The 17,500-nt window shown below is 41.3% G+C and overlaps 1 protein-coding gene across 35 annotated transcripts in view; it reads right to left on the bottom strand.

The window, feature by feature from the left end:
* Positions 1-8,700: 8,700 nt before the first annotated feature.
* LOC135114141 (uncharacterized) overlaps positions 8,701-17,500 on the bottom strand; it is a 109,962-nt gene continuing 101,162 nt past the window's right edge. For 6 of the 35 annotated variants that reach the window (XR_010275230.1, XR_010275232.1, XR_010275233.1 and 3 more), the window contains 2 exons: positions 15,715-15,775; positions 8,705-9,515 (listed from right to left, as the gene is read on the bottom strand). The gene's annotated coding sequence lies outside the window, so the exon portion shown is untranslated. Of the gene's footprint in view, positions 9,516-13,069; positions 15,258-15,714; positions 15,776-17,500 lie in introns of those variants that run through there. The other 29 variants (XR_010275236.1, XR_010275231.1, XR_010275239.1 and 26 more) reach the window with 17 other exon arrangements.

Below are 17,500 nucleotides of genomic sequence, written 5' to 3'. Positions count from 1 at the left end.
CTAGTTTCATGCAGTTCCCGAGTTATGATATAATAGTTCCATAAGCTCCAAGAGGTCGTCTAGATCCAAGGGCTTTAGTGTGTTCACCGTGTTATGCGGCAAGTGCCTGAAATGTCTGAGTGTGAGTGTGTATGGTAGTCTCAGGGGAAGTAATGTCTGGACGAATCCTCTTAACACTTTCAATGTTTTTGGCACACCGTGTCTTAATCAACAAACCATTCTGAGACATTTCTTTTTGTTCAGTAGCAGTGATTTACAAACTACCGCAAACTATCACCCAAAGTGGGCCGCCTAATTTCTTGGTATGTGTTTCTTAAATTTGTGCATTTTAGTAGTCCTGCATTACAGGGTTGATGCGCCGTCCAAAGTTCAAAGATGTACATACCTTCTAGTGCGTTACTAATCAACAAAGTTTGCGACCTGCCGAAAGAGCCACCTCTAAATAATCATACAGGCTACAAATTTGAAAATATAGTATTCTTCTGTCCAGCGTTTGTAGTGATGTGAATTGTTACGCACTGTAGTGAAAGGTTTAAACTCAGTGTCTTGCGTGACTTGCGTGTGGTTGCGTGGTGTTCGTCTCGTGGCATGAACACTGACCTACAATTTACGGTTATTACTTGCAATCTCTTTGTTCTGGACCGTGTGAAGTTTCAATGCAACGTGATTCCTTTCGGTATTTATTGGGAAGGAACGTGCTTTATTATTATTATTATTATTATTATTATTATTATTATTATTATTATTATTATTATTAGCAAAACGCACTTAAAGACACGCGGCACGGCAGGCCCAAGCAAAGCCGATGAGGCCAACAACACAGTCCCACGACAGCGTCAAATGGCTACTACTACTACTACTACTACTACTACTACTACTCTTATTGTCATTAGTATTGGATTTGTTGTTGTTGTTGCTGCTATACAATTTGCACTATACGCCTGACAGAAACAATCTCAAACCACAGCCACTAGAATTCTGAGAAACTTGCAATATGGTGATGTGACGGTGACACGTTATCTTGCAGCTGTTGTTGTTGTTGTTGTTGTTGTTGTTGTTGCTGTTGTTGTTGTTGTTGCTGTTGATATTATTATTGTTGTTGTTGTTGTTATTGTTGTTGTTGTTGTTGTTGCTGCTGCTGCTGCTGCTGCTAGCCCCACCGCCACTTCCACGATCTTTTTCTCTTCATCCCCTTTTTCCTTCCTCTTCTGCTGTTTATACTATAACTATTGCTACTGCTGCTGCTCCTTCTGCTACAAAGCCAAGAACAATAGCAGCAGGAACAATAACAACAGCAACAAGAACGACAGCAGCAAGAGCAGTAGCAGCACCAGCAGAAGCAGTAGCAGCAACAGCAACAACAACAACAACAAACCACCACCACCACCACCACCACCACCACCACCACTACCACTACTACTACTACTACTACTATTAATCGCCAGCACTACCTCCACCAGCACCACCCTTGGCTCCCGCACAGACGCCACTGACGTTAACACGGATGCCAGGTTACACAACACGATTATTATTTTTACCACTCACTCGTACTTACGCAGAGTCTCTCATCCTGCTCGTCCAGACCCTAATCGAGGCAGCTAATATAAAGGCGCTGCTCCTCTCGGCATCTAAAGAGTTAATGCAGGACCGAAGGCAGAGGAAGACACTCGTTAAAGACATCCCGTTAACAGAAATGAATGAGCAAATGTCTTTTTCAGTCAAAAATTAGTTAGGAAATGATGAATGCATTTAATGAGAGAGAGAGAGAGAGAGAGAGAGAGAGAGAGAGAGAGAGAGAGAGAGAGAGAGAGAGAGAGAGAGAGAGAGAGAGAGAGAGAGAGAGCATCAAATGGTAAATGATAATGTGAATGACTGTCTCTTATCAGCACATTATCCACATTTTTCTACATTTTTTCTATTTTTTGTGAGAACTTTGTTCCCTTCATATCACAAATACATTAAGTAATAAAGAAATAAAATAACCGTATGGGAATGTAAAGATGAAAGACAATTTTTTTTCAGTAAATGATATACACCTTTACTGGTTTATCTACTGGGTTTTCTTTCCTATTATCACGATAAGACTCACAATCAGTCACAGTTTAAAGTAAAAACACAAACAAACATGTATTTTTTCCCACAGTCAACGCGCGCTCTGGTAACCAAGACCTACAGAAGCTTCCTACGATCTTGCTGATGAAAAGACTTGGAAATCACGATAGATAAAGATGAGGACAAAATCTCTCTCTCTCTCTCTCTCTGGACCATATCCTGAAACGCTTCTACCCGCACCTACATTACTTTCAAGTCTCTAGTTGAAGTTACACGTGTTTTTAATGCTGTTTTTAATAGTTCTAATGACATAGTAACAAAATTTCTATATTGTGAACAGGAGAAACACACGGCTGATTATATGTGGCCCTTGAAAACAGCAGTCATGAGAAAGCAAAGCGTCCCGTCCCCCCTCCTCCCTCCTCTTTCCCTCTTTCACTTAAGAGTGACGTCAGCCAAGCAATACGTACTGCCAGTGCATCACCCAAGGACCTTGCCGCCACGGACGTCAAACGTGATGTCTATTCTTAAATGGAAGTTTTGAATGATTACTTACAAGGGTCTATGGGGTCTTGAAAGACGCCCGGGTGTTTATGACGTCTTGAATAGTTACGTATGGTCGTGTATGTAATGTAGCGACGCGTGTAGGTGGTTAAATAAATACTTCGTCGGTTGTGATGCTTCCTTTGCCAAAGAAAGGGACAGACCGACCGATAGACAGATAGATAGATGGATAAGGAGAAGTGACTATTGATATTAAACAACAAGGAGGTCATAGAGCGCCGGTTAAGATAATGAAAGAACACATGAAAACATTAAAAATAAATAAATAAATGAAATAAATAAAAAGGAAGCTGCAAGAAGCCACCAGGCCAACACGTGGTAGTCTCTGTATGAAACACACGTTTCCATGACATCCATCTTCCATCCATCAACTGAATTGGGAATGGAACCAGAAAGAGAGAGAGAGAGAGAGAGAGAGAGAGAGAGAGAGAGAGAGAGAGAGAGAGAGAGAGAGAGAGAGAGAGAGAGAGAGAGAGAGAGAGAGAGAGGAATCATACTACTGAGGATTGTCTCGTGATCAGTTTTCTATCACGTGGGACATTCTCTCTCTCTCTCTCTCTCTCTCTCTCTCTCTCTCTCTCTCTCTCTCTCTCTCTCTCTCTCTCTCTCTCTCTCTCGGGTCATGCACTTCGAGGAATGTTCATGGAGATTGCGTTTAGATATACCTGTTTTCTTTCTTCTTTATCTCTTACTTTATGCTCCTTCCTACATTCACAAGGAGGATTTGTGTGATTTACCTTCTGCCACACGTAAAAAAGTAATGTGCTTTTAAAGGGGAGAATGTTTTACTTTTATTAGTTTGTTTTCTCTTAGGTCTGATGGGATTAAGATGAGGAACAGAAGAAGAAGAAGAAGAAGAAGAAGAAGAAGACGAAGATGAAGAAAAAAGAGTTGTGATAATGAGGAAGTAGTAAGAGGCCACTGAAGAGGAGGAGGAGGAGGAGGAGAACAAGAACATGAACAAGCGCAAGAACATGAACAAGGACAAGAACAAGGAATAAAAATAAAATAGGAAAGTAGTAGCAGGAAAAGGAAGAAAAGAGGGAAAAAAATAAAGATGGAGGATAACATAGAAGAAAACAAGAAAGACCATACACACACACACACACACACACACACACACACACAGAGAGAGAGAGAGAGAGAGAGAGAGAGAGAGAGAGAGAGAGAGAGAGAGAGAGAGAGAGAGAGAGAGAGAGAGAGAGAGAGAGAGAGGATAATGTATACAGAAAACAGCTTTTTTTTTTTTCGCCTCGTCGATACTAAAATAATCGATACACTCTTATTTTCTCAACTTATTTTTTCTACTTATCCATTTATCCATTTATCCATCCATCTATTTATCTCCTATCAACACATAACAGTAAACCAACAATTACGTAAAGCCAATTCGCCAAATCAGAATCCCACGCAGCGCTGCCGTCCCGCCGTCTGCATGGCCCGCCCCGTAGCCTCCCATCGCGGCCTTGTTGAGCGGCGCTGTTGCCTGCATGGCTTATAGCTCCGTCTGACGGCACTGTCTGGCCTTCATGCGATAACTGTCCCTAGTGGAAACTCGGAAGTCTGCTTGAGAGAGAGAGAGAGAGAGAGAGAGAGAGAGAGAGAGAGAGAGAGAGAGAGAGAGAGAGAGAGAGAGAGAGAATGATTACACCATGGAAAGTTTGCTCGTACACACACGCAATCTTGTGACGTAATCTGTTTGTTGTTTTTTCTTTTCCTTCTTTTTTTTTGTGTCCTGGTTTTCATATCGTTATGTAAAAGACGGAAGATAATAACCACTACTACTGTGTTCACTACGTTCCATGAGTGTATTACTTACCACATATAAGTACAGTATATCTTGAAGTATGAATGTAACTGTTTTCTGTCACTCATGTTATCTCTCTCTCTCTCTCTCTCTCTCTCTCTCTCTCTCTCTCTCTCTCTCTCTCTCTCTCTCTGCAGGGCCGCGGCGCCAGAGGTACGACTGACGCTGATAACAAGGTGGAGGGAAGGGAGGGTGTGTCTGGATCGGTGGGTCGCAGCCTCTCCTCACCACTCCTTCCCGCCTCCCTCCAAACCCCCATCCCGTGTCTCCAGGGGGTCTCGGTCACGCCTGCATTGTCTTCCTGCGCAGCGGGGACGCACTTCACTATGCTTGTGCCTGTCTGGGTGGGAGTCAGAAGGCAGAGACAGCCTTGACAAGACTGTTAGGTGGGCTAATGCCAGAATTAATTGTGTCTGTCACGCTACATGGAGGTGTGTCTGTTTGGTATTGGTGTTGTACTACTACTGTTGTTTCTACTACTATTACTACTACTACTACTATTGCTACTTCTACAAATATCATCAGCAATAACAACTACTATTACTACTACTAAGACTACCATTCCTAAACCCAATGTAATAAGAAACATCTTGAAACATATATAATTTATTAAAGAAGTGATAATAAGAGAAATAACACAAGACAAAGAAAAGTGGAAGGAGAGAAGTACAGCTCAGGAAGAAGAGCAAGAAGAAAAAAGAGGCGGCAGTTTGTCCTTTGCGTCACACGAAGAAGTGCCAAGACTTTGGTGTCACGTTTTCCTGTACACACACACACACACACACACACACACACACACACACACGCACATCAGTGACGTCACCATGTGAGGGCGACGTGACGTAAGCTGCCTCTCACCCCCTCTAAACCCCAACTCTCACCCACTCACACACCTCCTGCTACACCCCACCCTTACCCCGCCCTCCTCCACCCACCTTCACACCTCCAACCTGCCCACCTCCTCCCGCCCGCCTCACACACCAACCTACCCACCTCCTCCGGCCCGCCTTACACTCCCACCCACCTCCCTGCCTGTCTTCCTTACCTCAACCCCCACCATCCCCCTGTTTGTCCTTACCCTTCTCTAGCCCAGCCAATCGTCCAGCTCCCTCCTCTCCCCACCTCCACCCCGCCCTCACCAGTTCGTGCACTTCTTTACTTGGCTATCGCTCCCCGTCTCACTGAAGAAGCACAACATGGCAAGATGGTAAAGAGCGCGAATTCTACTCTGATAGTCAGGGTTCGAGTCTCGCGCAGGGTATTATTTAGTGGGGGTAGGAATGTTCTGTTATATTCTGTATCTCTGACTTAAGGTCCTTGGGTTAATAAGGTAGAAAACTGAGAAGGTCGCTGTTGTCTGCTCCACACTTGTTCACGCAGCCAACACGTGCTTCCCCCTCACCAGTTGTCCCTATGAGCTAGCTTCTTCCCCCATGTACCCTGTCACATCCCAGCCTCCCTATACTGCCTATTCTTGTTCTCAGCCCTCATTCACGCATCCACCACGTGCATCCTCCCTTTACCCCCTTGTCCGTATCAACTAGCTTCTCTCCCATGTTATATCCTGTCACATTCCAGCCTCCCTAACACTGCCTGTTCTTGTTCTCAGGTCTCACTCACCACGTTCTTCCTCTCCTCCTTACTGTCTATTCCTTGACCGGAATTCCAGTACACGTGTCCTACCCTGTCATATCCCTACCCATACTTCCCATTTTTGTTCCCAGCTCTGTTACTAATCACGCTCTTCCACTCCTTACTGTCTATCCCTCGATCTCCCAACACACGTGTCTCAGGACCATATTCTGAAACACCTGCCAGCACCCTCACTACTTTCAAAAGGCTCTAGTTGAAGTGATAAGGGTTTTTAAGGGTGTTCTAACGAAAGATTAAGAAGATTTCTGTTATAAACAAGAGAAAGACTCTAGAGAACACGGGTAATCATCGTTGTGGTCTGTGAAAATAGTCGTGGTGAGAAAGCAGCGCGTTTCTGAATACGGACCTCATCAGTCTCTCCATGTCCTTGTCCTACCCTGTCGCATTCCTGTCCATTCTTGACCCATTTTTGTCTAAGTTCTGTCATTCATCTTATCCTACCTTGCCTCTCTCCTCCTCCACTACCTATCTCTTGCTCTATTTGTAAACTTGCCTGAAACTTTCTTGCTCTGTTCTCTCTCACCTCCCAGGCTGTCCTTGACTTAATTATTCACCCCCAATCCGCCACTCCCCCGCTACCTCCGTGCTCTTGTGTAATCTTCCTTTCTTCCTTCCTTCCTCCCTCACCTGTCTAGCTTCAGGTATTATGATCATCACACAGCCCAGTTTTATTATTAATTTCTCTGTTCCTTGGGTACCTCTTGATTTAACTTTTGTAATGTTTAGTAGATTTCATGAAGGGCAGACAGAGAACGTATGGTATTTATCCTGCAATACGTACAACATTACGTAAAGAAAGAACAAGAAAAAGAAGAAGAAGAAGAAAAAAAGGAGGAAAACAAAGTAAGGAGGGAGAAGAAACGGAGAAGACGTAAGTGAGGTAACCCGACAAAACTAATACGACGGACGTAAAGTCTGCGAAGTCATCTATTACTACTACTACTACTACTACTACTACTACTACTACTACTACTACTGATATACGATGGGTTCACATTAAATAGCTTGCTTGGGAATCTCCGCACGTCTAATTCAGTACTGTCCTTGCGCGCAGGGTTAGCCTCTCTCTCTCTCTCTCTCTCTCTCTCTCTCTCTCTCTCTCACACTACACCCTGACACAACACTAATCCCACGGCGCTGCCAAACTCTCTCTCTCTCTCTCTCTCTCTCTCTCTCAGTAAATGCCTTCAGGAAGCTTAGGATAAATTTATGGGCCGCAAGTCACTGGGCGCAATATATAAAGAAAAAATAATTGTATATATGAATGCCAACTACCTTATAAAAGAATTTCCTCAACGTCAGTCCTTCACAACACCATTATAGAGAGTAGTTTGTTAGCACTACTTGTGCACGTGTCCTCCTCCTCCCACTCCTCTTATTTTACTTTCTTTATGGTTTACTTATTTTCGTCACTAGTGTCACGATGTAGATTTCTGTATCACTAAGCAAGCGTTCCTTTCTCATCGATCCACGTGTCAAGGTTTTGTAGACTAAATCTTTTTCTGCAGACACTCCCATGTTTATCATGATGTCGCTGTTTCTCAGTTGTTAGTGCTAAGACATTAGGGAGCTTTAAGAGAAGATTAGATGGATTTATGGAAGGGGGACGATAGGTGTAAATAGGTAGGTATATTTCACATAGGGACTGCCACGTTGCAGCTTCCCTTATTTCTTATGTTCTTAATCTTCTTCCGGCTCTATCTTCTGCCTCCTCTCCACTCAATCCTCTCTCTTTCTAAAAATCATCTATACAGTCTCTCCATCTCTCCTACGGCTCGCCACGTCTTCTTGTTCTACAGACTCAATAAACTGGAAATATATGACCTTAAAACCATAAGGAAAGCTACAATAAAGTCAGTAACCTTACACGTCACTGTCCCTATTCAAAACACTGAAGAGGGAAGATTGATGATAAAAAAGAAAACAGGGCATAAAAAAAGCCTACGTGATCTTTGGCAATGGGAAACCAGTGGCATGTTAATCAAAATAAACTAGTATTACAATGAAGCACTATGGCAAAGAGGAAGGTTTTGATTATTTGTAAGTATTAGTATATTTCTCTCTCTCTCTCTCTCTCTCTCTCAACACACACTGCGCATGAGATTTCCTGAGCACGTGGCATCACCAACACCACCACCAACACATATACCACCTCCTGCTGTTCGCCTCTACCCTCCTCCTCTACCCATACAGTGCCGGGTGAGTGAACTTGCAGATGCTGGGATGGCTTACTCAAGGACACAACTACCCTTGAGTACAGCGAATCTATATCGTGCGGTGTCTTGGAAGTGGTCACGTTTAAAGGTGAATGGTGAATGTGCGAGGAATCTGGGGCAAGTAGAAGACCTGTGGTACTCCTTTCTTTTCCGGATAGCAGCAGGGCACATACACACGACTTCCTCCTCTCCATTCCGTATCTCGAGATTAGATTCCACGGGTAACCTTTGCCTTGGCGTGTTAGACCAGACGAGACAAGGCAAGGGGAGGCGAGAGGTGGGTGGGGTTTCTTCCAAACTCAAGTCATTTTGTACAAGGCTGAGTATTAGTCATCAGTAACGTGATATTTCTTTATTATTTATTCATTTGCTAAGATTCTTTTAGATGGTCTTTGTCGTTGTGTTCTGTACAAGGTTAAGTATTAGTCATTAGTAACTTAGCGATTTTTATTTATCTATTTATTTATTATTATTATTTTATTTATTTATTTATTTTTATTTATTTTTTTTGGTAGGGGCGAAGAATATTCCTCCCCTGTCTATTTGTACATGATCGGATTTGTGGATTAGATTGCTTTTGACTCTTTACATCCTTCAGGTAATCTTTGTTTTACTGCTATTATAACAGACACTGAAATCTTCTGTCTCTATATAATGAACAAGCCTGGATATTACGGTCCCTATCTTGTGAGCTCCTTGTACAATCATAATTTACTTTAATATACAGCAAACTTTTACTACGTGTTTCACTAGCACTCCTGGGCACACCCTACACATACTACAAACAACTTAAATTCATCTAGTACAGTCTGTTTGTACGTGACTGAATTTGTTCTTTGCTTCTCATTCTTTACAATCTTCGGATAATCTTTGTCTTAGGAGTTATATGAGGCACTGTAATTTCCTATCTATATGTGCAATGTTGGCCACCTTAAGTATAACTAATGTTTTATTCTTTTTAGATTCTTGGCACATCTCGTGTCTCGCTCAGGTTCGATGAAGGGTTCTAATCAGTCTCCTATCTGTTGTTGCAAGACGGGATATCAATCATTTGGTCATCAGTAGTTTTCTTGCATGTTTAATATTTCCAAAACATTGTCAAGGTTCAGTGCTGAAGGGGCGAAGAAGTGCTGCCTCATCTCTCGGCAGGTCAGGGACGTGGAGGGAGTGGAGGAGCAAGTCTGCTTCCACCACTGATGAACTCGTGAACTACGTATTGCTGTCTTTTGAGGTGCGTTGTGCATGCCGTGAAATAAATAAAAAATCCTAAGTAAATACAGTATCAGAAATAACAAAAAATAAAATAAAATAAATAAATAAATACTTAAATAAATATTAACTAAATGAATGCATAAAAAAACAACAACTTCGGATGATCAAAGTGTTAATCACATTCCACTGAATTGATCAAGCAGGATGTCATCTTCATTTGTTTGTCCTTGGAATAACGCTTCAACAAAAGTGGACAGGGAAATCCACCACACTTATTTTGTGGGCATACTTTACCAGTCACGTTCAAATACAGCGCGCGAGAGAGAGATTTGTGAGCAGGATGGCGGGTGAGTGTGGCAACGTGTTCCCGGGTTAAGCTCACCACTGATTGACTGATTGATTGATTGACTGACTGACTGACTGACTGACTGACTTAGATTACCTCTAGTATTATAAAATCTTGATCGAATGAAATCCTTGTGGCTCATGAACTGTTCTTCTGTTTTATCTTATTATTTTTCCTCAAATATCAGAAAGAATAGTGAATGACAACAAAATGGATAAAAAGTAAAGATCCACTCAAACTGTCGCGCTCAGACGCAAACAGAGAGAAAGAGAGAGAGAGAGAGAGAGAGAGAGAGAGAGAGAGAGAGAGAGAGAGAGAGAGAGAGAGAGAGAGAGAGAGAGAGAGAGCCAGTATATCTGCTCAGCACTACAACGAAGAAACTATGACATTTTCTTCCCAGGCGGCGTATCAGTGTCAATGTTTCTCTGATTTATGAGTCTCTGTCACCATGTCTTGTCACTCCCAGGTAAGAGCGCCTACGTGACTCCCTGGGGCGATGGGCGTGTCACTTGCCTGCCCTCGTGCGCCGGAGACACAATTTCTGTTCTTGTCTCACGTTTGTGGCCACGCACATAGGCAATGAGGGGACCCATATAGTTAATTTGAGCTCAGTGCCTATGGGTGTTGTTGCATAATCCATCCACCGTTCACCCTCATCCACGTGACGCGTAGATAGGTATGTAGATAGTTTATTGACCACAACAAGATTAACATTACTTATAATAATACAATTAAATCCTTAAAACTAAAACTACTAAACCTGTTGAATCCAAGTCAGAAATCATGTAATGTAGTCCACAAGTTTATGTACACATTCAAATATACTATTTGCACGTTTCTAAAATCTCATAAATAATTTTACACGATGTGTCATGGGAAGCATATGTTGCGAAAAGGTCTTCTAGAGTAACAGTATGATACCGTTCTCTTATGTTCTGTGTGAATATTTTCAACTACGTGCCTCTCAGTCTGTACCGCTCTATCGCGAACACATACACAGTTCTTCAAAAGGGAGGCGGCTGCGCCCCCTCCGATTCCAGCGATCAGTTTTTACTGTCAAACTGTGACCACTTATCCGTAAGAGAGTGAATGATATCCAATGGAATTCGTCTACCATATGTTTCTTGATGTATTTACCGTATACTGACGAACTTGGGTTGATTTCTTTATACGTGATACATCTTGAAGAAGCGGAGTTCTTGATTGCATTATGTACCTTGTTAGAGAAGTCAGGTCGGAAAGATCGTTTCCAATAAAGCTGCTGAAAAATTTATGTTGTTTATACTCGATTAAGCATAGCATAGCATAGCATAGTATAGTATAGCATATAGTATATATATATATATATATATATATATATATATATATATATATATATATATATATATATATATATATATATATATATATATATATATATATATATATATATATATATATATATATATATATATATATATATATATATATATAGTATAGCATAGCATAGCAAACCAAATCTTACTTTGTTTTCCTGACCCCTAAGAGTTGTTTGATCACCAAATTGATGACAGTGTGATGACAGGTTTGATGTCGGCGCCCACCCAAGACTCTCATTCCTACAGCAGGGATAACATCATGGCAGCGTTAAAGACTCGTCGCCTCACGATAAATGGGACGTCATTATTTTTCTTAAGTAACGGTACATACTTTAGTACATGGGAAAGTTTTCATTTTGCATATTCTCTTAGAGTCGAGGAAACAGAATCGTCACAGGTGAACGGTGACCACAGGTAGACGTAACTAGCACAGTGATCTATCACCAACTCGTTCAACTGTATCGGCTCTGCATCTCCCTCTTCGCCATTAATTACAAAAAAAAAAAAAAAAAAAAAAAAAAAAAGGCTTACTACTGTTCATCACCATACCAAACTCTTCACATAACTGCTGTAATATTTCTATCTTATTTGCCATATTCTGTCCGCTAATTGATAGTAATACTGTGTATTACTATCATTATCCATTAGGACTGAAATATGTAGCAACTCGATGAGTTCTTCAGGATGACATCTTTCTTTCATCACACGAATCAGTTCACTGACAAAAGTTATAAACAAAAATTAAGACGTGGGCGAGCCCTGCCTCACTCCTCGTCACCAGGCTCTCGGCGACGCGATACATGACCACTAACGTAGCTGGCATCACCGCTCCACACCCAATACGCCGTAATACAGTGAACAACTTTTCCTGAGAACTAAATCAAATGCTAAGGAAAAGTCTACAAAGGTTATAAATAATTTTTCTTCTTCCATCTGGCCATATCTTTTTTTTTTTTATGTAAGAGGGACACTAGCCAAGGGCAACAAAAATCCAATAAAAAAAAAAATGCCCACTGAGATGCCAGTCCCATAAAAGGGTCAAAGCAATCCCATAAAAGGGTCAAAGCAGTAGTTGAAAATCTGAAAAGGTGCGAAGCGCAACGATATGTTCTATACAGCTACGCTACTTGTGCTCCTGTATGCTCTCTAACAGGCTTAAACCACAAATTCTATCGCTGGCACAGAACCTTATCGTAGTTTCGCTAAGGTGTTGATCACATTTATACCTCGGTAGTTACTCGGGTTTGTTCAATCATCCTTCTTAAAGATAGTAAATACCTTATCCATGATTAAGGCCAAATGCCTAACAGGAAAATACTGTTTAACAAAGCCGCTAAACTGTATCTCCAATGAATGGGCAACAGGGTGAATACGCCTTCCAGCTGGGGTAATTCCACAGGTAAAGAGTGACTGTCTTCACCCTCTCTCTCATCGCCGCAATGTTGGATCTCTAGCTGTCTGCTACCGCTATTTTCATACTAACTGCTCTTCTGATCTTGCTAATTGCATGCCTCCCCTCCTCCTGTGGCCTCGCTGCACAAGACTTTCTTCTTTCTCTCACCTCTATTCTGTCCACCTCTCTAATGCAAGAGTTAACCAGTATTCTCAAAAATTCATTCCTTTCTCTGGTAAACTCTGGAACTCCCTGCCTACTTCTGTATTTCCACCTTCCTATGACTTGAATTCCTTCAAGAGGGAGATTTCAAGACGCTCATTCTTCAATTTTTGACTACCGATTTGGACCCTTTTATGGGACTGGCATCTCAGTTTTTTTTTTTTAATTGGATTTTTGTTGTCCTTGGCCAGTGTCCCTCCTATATAAAAAAGAAAAGAAAAGAAAAAATCTGGCCCGGTCGCTTTATCAGGCTTCATCTTCCTGGACTGTTCGTGCACCTCTGCGGGCGTGATTGGTTCGTCAAGGACAGGGATAGTAACGTCAGTCATCTCGTTGTCTACTTGGTACTCGTGAGGTCAGTGGCATTTAAGTGAACGTGAAAGGGGGAGTAAGCTGATTTTCTCTGAATCTGAAAGTTGATCCAACATTTTGCATATAATTATATTTATGTATATGTTTATCTATTATTCTGTCGCAGATAGAAGGATAAGTAAATTTTTTTTTATTATTGTTTTCATGCAAAATTAAAATACTGAAAAGTTGTCTTATTACACCCGCGTAATACAATAGTTAGCACATTATTTTATTTCTAATACTGACTGTCTGCAAATATGTTCGTGAATCTACTGTTATCTTTAAACTTTTAGTATCCAAAGATCTGTTGCTTTTTTTTTTCAATTCATCTGTATTAATTTATCTATAATAAAACATCAACACATGTATACATACATGACGTCCTACACCTGTAGTTGGTGTATGACAAGTACCATAGAAACAACACTGGCAGACATATTTTCATCTCATTAAGGCAAATGATATAAACAGATAGAAATTATTCGACATGTCGTTTTTCAATTTTAGTCTTCACTGAGTTGATGTTCCAAGAAACAATCTTTATATTTCCCAGTCGTCTACTTAAAAAGGGTGAGGCCGCCACCTGTCTATCACCACATCGTCCCTATACAACACTCAGTCCTTATAATCGAGGCGAATGCTGCACCCGGCATTTGATGGTTTCTCCTCCTCCTCTTCGGCGTCTTTCAGTCTCTTCCACTCCTTCCTTACTCCGGGATACAAATCTTTTTTTATATAAATTTTCTTATATGACTCATGAATATTCTTTAATCGCGCTGCTTTCTCGTTGTCCCGGATGGCCTTCGAATCGACGAGGACGAAAAGTAGACGTGGCCTGCTGTTACCCTGCGCAGGTTGACCCAGTCTGTGGTGGGCCCGTACCACAGCCACGGGATCAACTGCATTGGCACTCCATATCTCCTGGATCTTGGTATCCTCAGCAGTGGCACCATCGAGTGCCACATGCTCATCTGGCACTCCGAACAACACTATATTTGTCTCCCTCTTCTGCCAATCGAGCTGCTCCAGGAAGAGTTGGTGGTGAGTGATGATTTTTTATTGTTTTTCGACATTATTCGTCAGCTCCTTGATCTTGGATTCGGCTCTCTCATCCGCTGATGTCATCATGCGGCGCAGGTCAGCTAACTCCTCCATAATTTTGTCGAGCTCTAGGTCCTGCCTTGCTATCAGTGTTCCATCATCGCCATCTGCTGCCATTATTGCATCAATAAGTTCTTCATTTGTCACCCTGTTGAACTGATGCCTCTGCAACCTCCTCAGCTCAACAAGACTCCTGCCCGACATGATGTAGTATGAGACGATAGGTAATTATCTTCTGTGTGCATTTCTGCACTGTTGACTGTAGCTATGACGTCACACAGCAGTGACGTCACTTTGAAGAGCGTGGGCATGCGCATACACCAGGACCATGGTCGAGGGAGGGTTGCTGCCTAGACATGTCACTTTTCCAAGGATACAGCGACCAAGTTCGAAAACACCCTTAACCCAAAACTTGGTTACTTCATATTGCACCACTTACAGTTGTGAGAGAGGTGAGGGAGTTGGTAAAGCGTTCCAGGTAGCTGTAGGAGCTTGAAATAGCGGAGCTCCTCCGCGCTGCTTGTTTACAGTATGGCGGACACACCCATCTGTCTATCTATTGGGCTGTCGGAGGGTAGTTTGGGATATGTGGTTTGAGTGATGCTGCACCCTAGTCTGGACTGATGGAGGTGTAGGGAGGGGTGTTGGAAGGTAGTGTGGGGGGTTGTGGGCTGAGTGATGCTGCACCCCAGGCTGGACAGATGGAAGTGTAGGCGGTGGGTGCTGTCGGAAGGTAATGTGATGTGGTTTTGGGATGAGTGACGCTGCACCTCAGGCTGAACACATGGAGGTGTAGAGGGGGATTATCGGAAGGTAGTGGGGGCGGGGGTTGTGTGCTGTATGGTGGTATGGTGATGTCTGAAGGTAGTGTAGGGAGTAGTGGTCTGAGTGGTGCTGCACCCCAGGCTGGACAGATGGAGGTGTACTGTGTACACGTCGATATGTACAAGTTCCTCTTTAAATCTTAGCTCAACGGGTACTGAAGAAAGAAAACGTATCATTCTAAGATACTCTAAGATATTTAAAAAAAAAAATCATTGACTTCAAAAACTACTCATATTGGGACATTTAATATAGATATTTACTTTACAAAGAATATTATAAAAGCACAGCATGGGCAGAGACTGAAGATACATGCAAACATTCACGAAAAAATGCATGCACTTATGTGATTCTTCTCCGGATGTTCATAATTTTTTCCTCACTCTTTTCCTTGCGAGAAGGGAAGGCGGAAACTTAGCGGTCCTTTAGAATCTTGCTGTGTGATTTTTTAATTGAAAATTTTTTATTCAAACATCAAATGCACATATTTTTTGGGTCTAAAGGGTCACTTTTTCTCGTGCACCACTAGAAAGACCAATCTATCCTTATAAATTAACTTTAAACCTATATATAACATACATGAAAATAAACACAGCAAAAACTGAAGTACTCACTCGGAAACCCACAAGTTCCCTGCAGACTGTGAGTGGATGGAGGAAAGGTTTACTTGATAATCTGAAATGTGAAAATAATAATAATAATAATAAACTGATTTGGTACAGGAAGCCCGAAAACTGAAAGCATACATGTAGGACTGCCGTGATAGCACAATACTAAAAAAAAATTGAAACCAGCACTAATATACGTGTTTGCGTGTGTGTATGCGCGAGCTCATTATGATAACAAACGTGACCACGCATGCATACAGTGGATTTGTAAAGCAGCAGCGCCCTCTGTCCGCACCTAAACAAACTAGGTTACAAATAAATACAAATTGTGACCGCTTGCACTGTATCGCTATTGGTTATCTACAGGAAGAACGCCAAGCAGGATAAGAGAACTTCATTAATGGTAAGCGATTGTTAATTAGTGTTAGAAATAATTACTCATTACTGGTATTCTGGATTTCTCTGTAGTAGTTTCGTCTCTCTCTCTCTCTCTCTCTCTCTCTCTCTCTCTCTCTCTCTCTCTCTCTCTCTCTCTGTATTTATTTCTGCATGAGAGAGAGAGAGAGAGAGAGAGAGAGAGAGAGAGAGAGAGAGAGAGAGAGAGAGAGAGAGAGAGAGAGAGAGAGAGAGAGAGAAACTATATTACCAGACGCTTGAAATATAGCTTCTGACATGGATATTAATAGAAGAAGAAGAAGAAGAAGAAGAAGAAGAAGAAGAAGAAGAAGAAGAAGAAGAAGAAGAAGAAGAAGAAGAAGAAGAAGAAGAAGAAGAAGAAGAAGAAGAAGAAGAAGAAGAAGAAGAAGAAGAAGAAGAAGAAGAAGAAGAAGAAGAAGAAGAAGAAGAAGAAGAAGAAGAAGAAGAAGAAGAAGAAGAAGAAGAAGAAGAAGAAGAAGAAGAAGAAGAAGAAGAAGAAGAAGAAGAAGAAGAAGAAGAAGAAGAAGAAGAAGAAGAAGAAGAAGAAGAAGAAGAAGAAGAAGAAGAAGAAGAAGAAGAAGAAGAAGAAGAAGAAGAAGAAGAAGAAGAAGAAGAAGAAGAAGAAGAAGAAGAAGAAGAAGAAGAAGAAGAAGAAGAAGAAGAAGAAGAAGAAGAAGAAGAAGAAGAAGAAGAAGAAGAAGAAGAAGAAGAAGAAGAAGAAGAAGAAGAAGAAGAAGAAGAAGAAGAAGAAGAAGAAGAAGAAGAAGAAGAAGAAGAAGAAGAAGAAGAAGAAGAAGAAGAAGAAGAAGAAGAAGAAGAAGAAGAAGAAGAAGAAGAAGAAGAAGAAGAAGAAGAAGAAGAAGAAGAAGAAGAAGAAGAAGAAGAAGAAGAAGAAGAAGAAGAAGAAGAAGAAGAAGAAGAAGAAGAAGAAGAAGAAGAAGAAGAAGAAGAAGAAGAAGAAGAAGAAGAAGAAGAAGAAGAAGAAGAAGAAGAAGAAGAAGAAGAAGAAGAAGAAGAAGAAGAAGAAGAAGAAGAAGAAGAAGAAGAAGAAGAAGAAGAAGAAGAAGAAGAAGAAGAAGAAGAAGAAGAAGAAGAAGAAGAAGAAGAAGAAGAAGAAGAAGAAGAAGAAGAAGAAGAAGAAGAAGAAGAAGAAGAAGAAGAAGAAGAAGAAGAAGAAGAAGAAGAAGAAGAAGAAGAAGAAGAAGAAGAAGAAGAAGAAGAAGAAGAAGAAGAAGAAGAAGAAGAAGAAGAAGAAGAAGAAGAAGAAGAAGAAGAAGAAGAAGAAGAAGAAGAAGAAGAAGAAGAAGAAGAAGAAGAAGAAGAAGAAGAAGAAGAAGAAGAAGAAGAAGAAGAAGAAGAAGAAGAAGAAGAAGAA

This window comes from Scylla paramamosain, chromosome 27 (assembly GCF_035594125.1).
Source record: "Scylla paramamosain isolate STU-SP2022 chromosome 27, ASM3559412v1, whole genome shotgun sequence".
Taxonomy (NCBI): Eukaryota; Metazoa; Arthropoda; class Malacostraca; order Decapoda; family Portunidae; genus Scylla; species Scylla paramamosain.
This window is presented reverse-complemented; position numbering and strand designations above follow the sequence as displayed.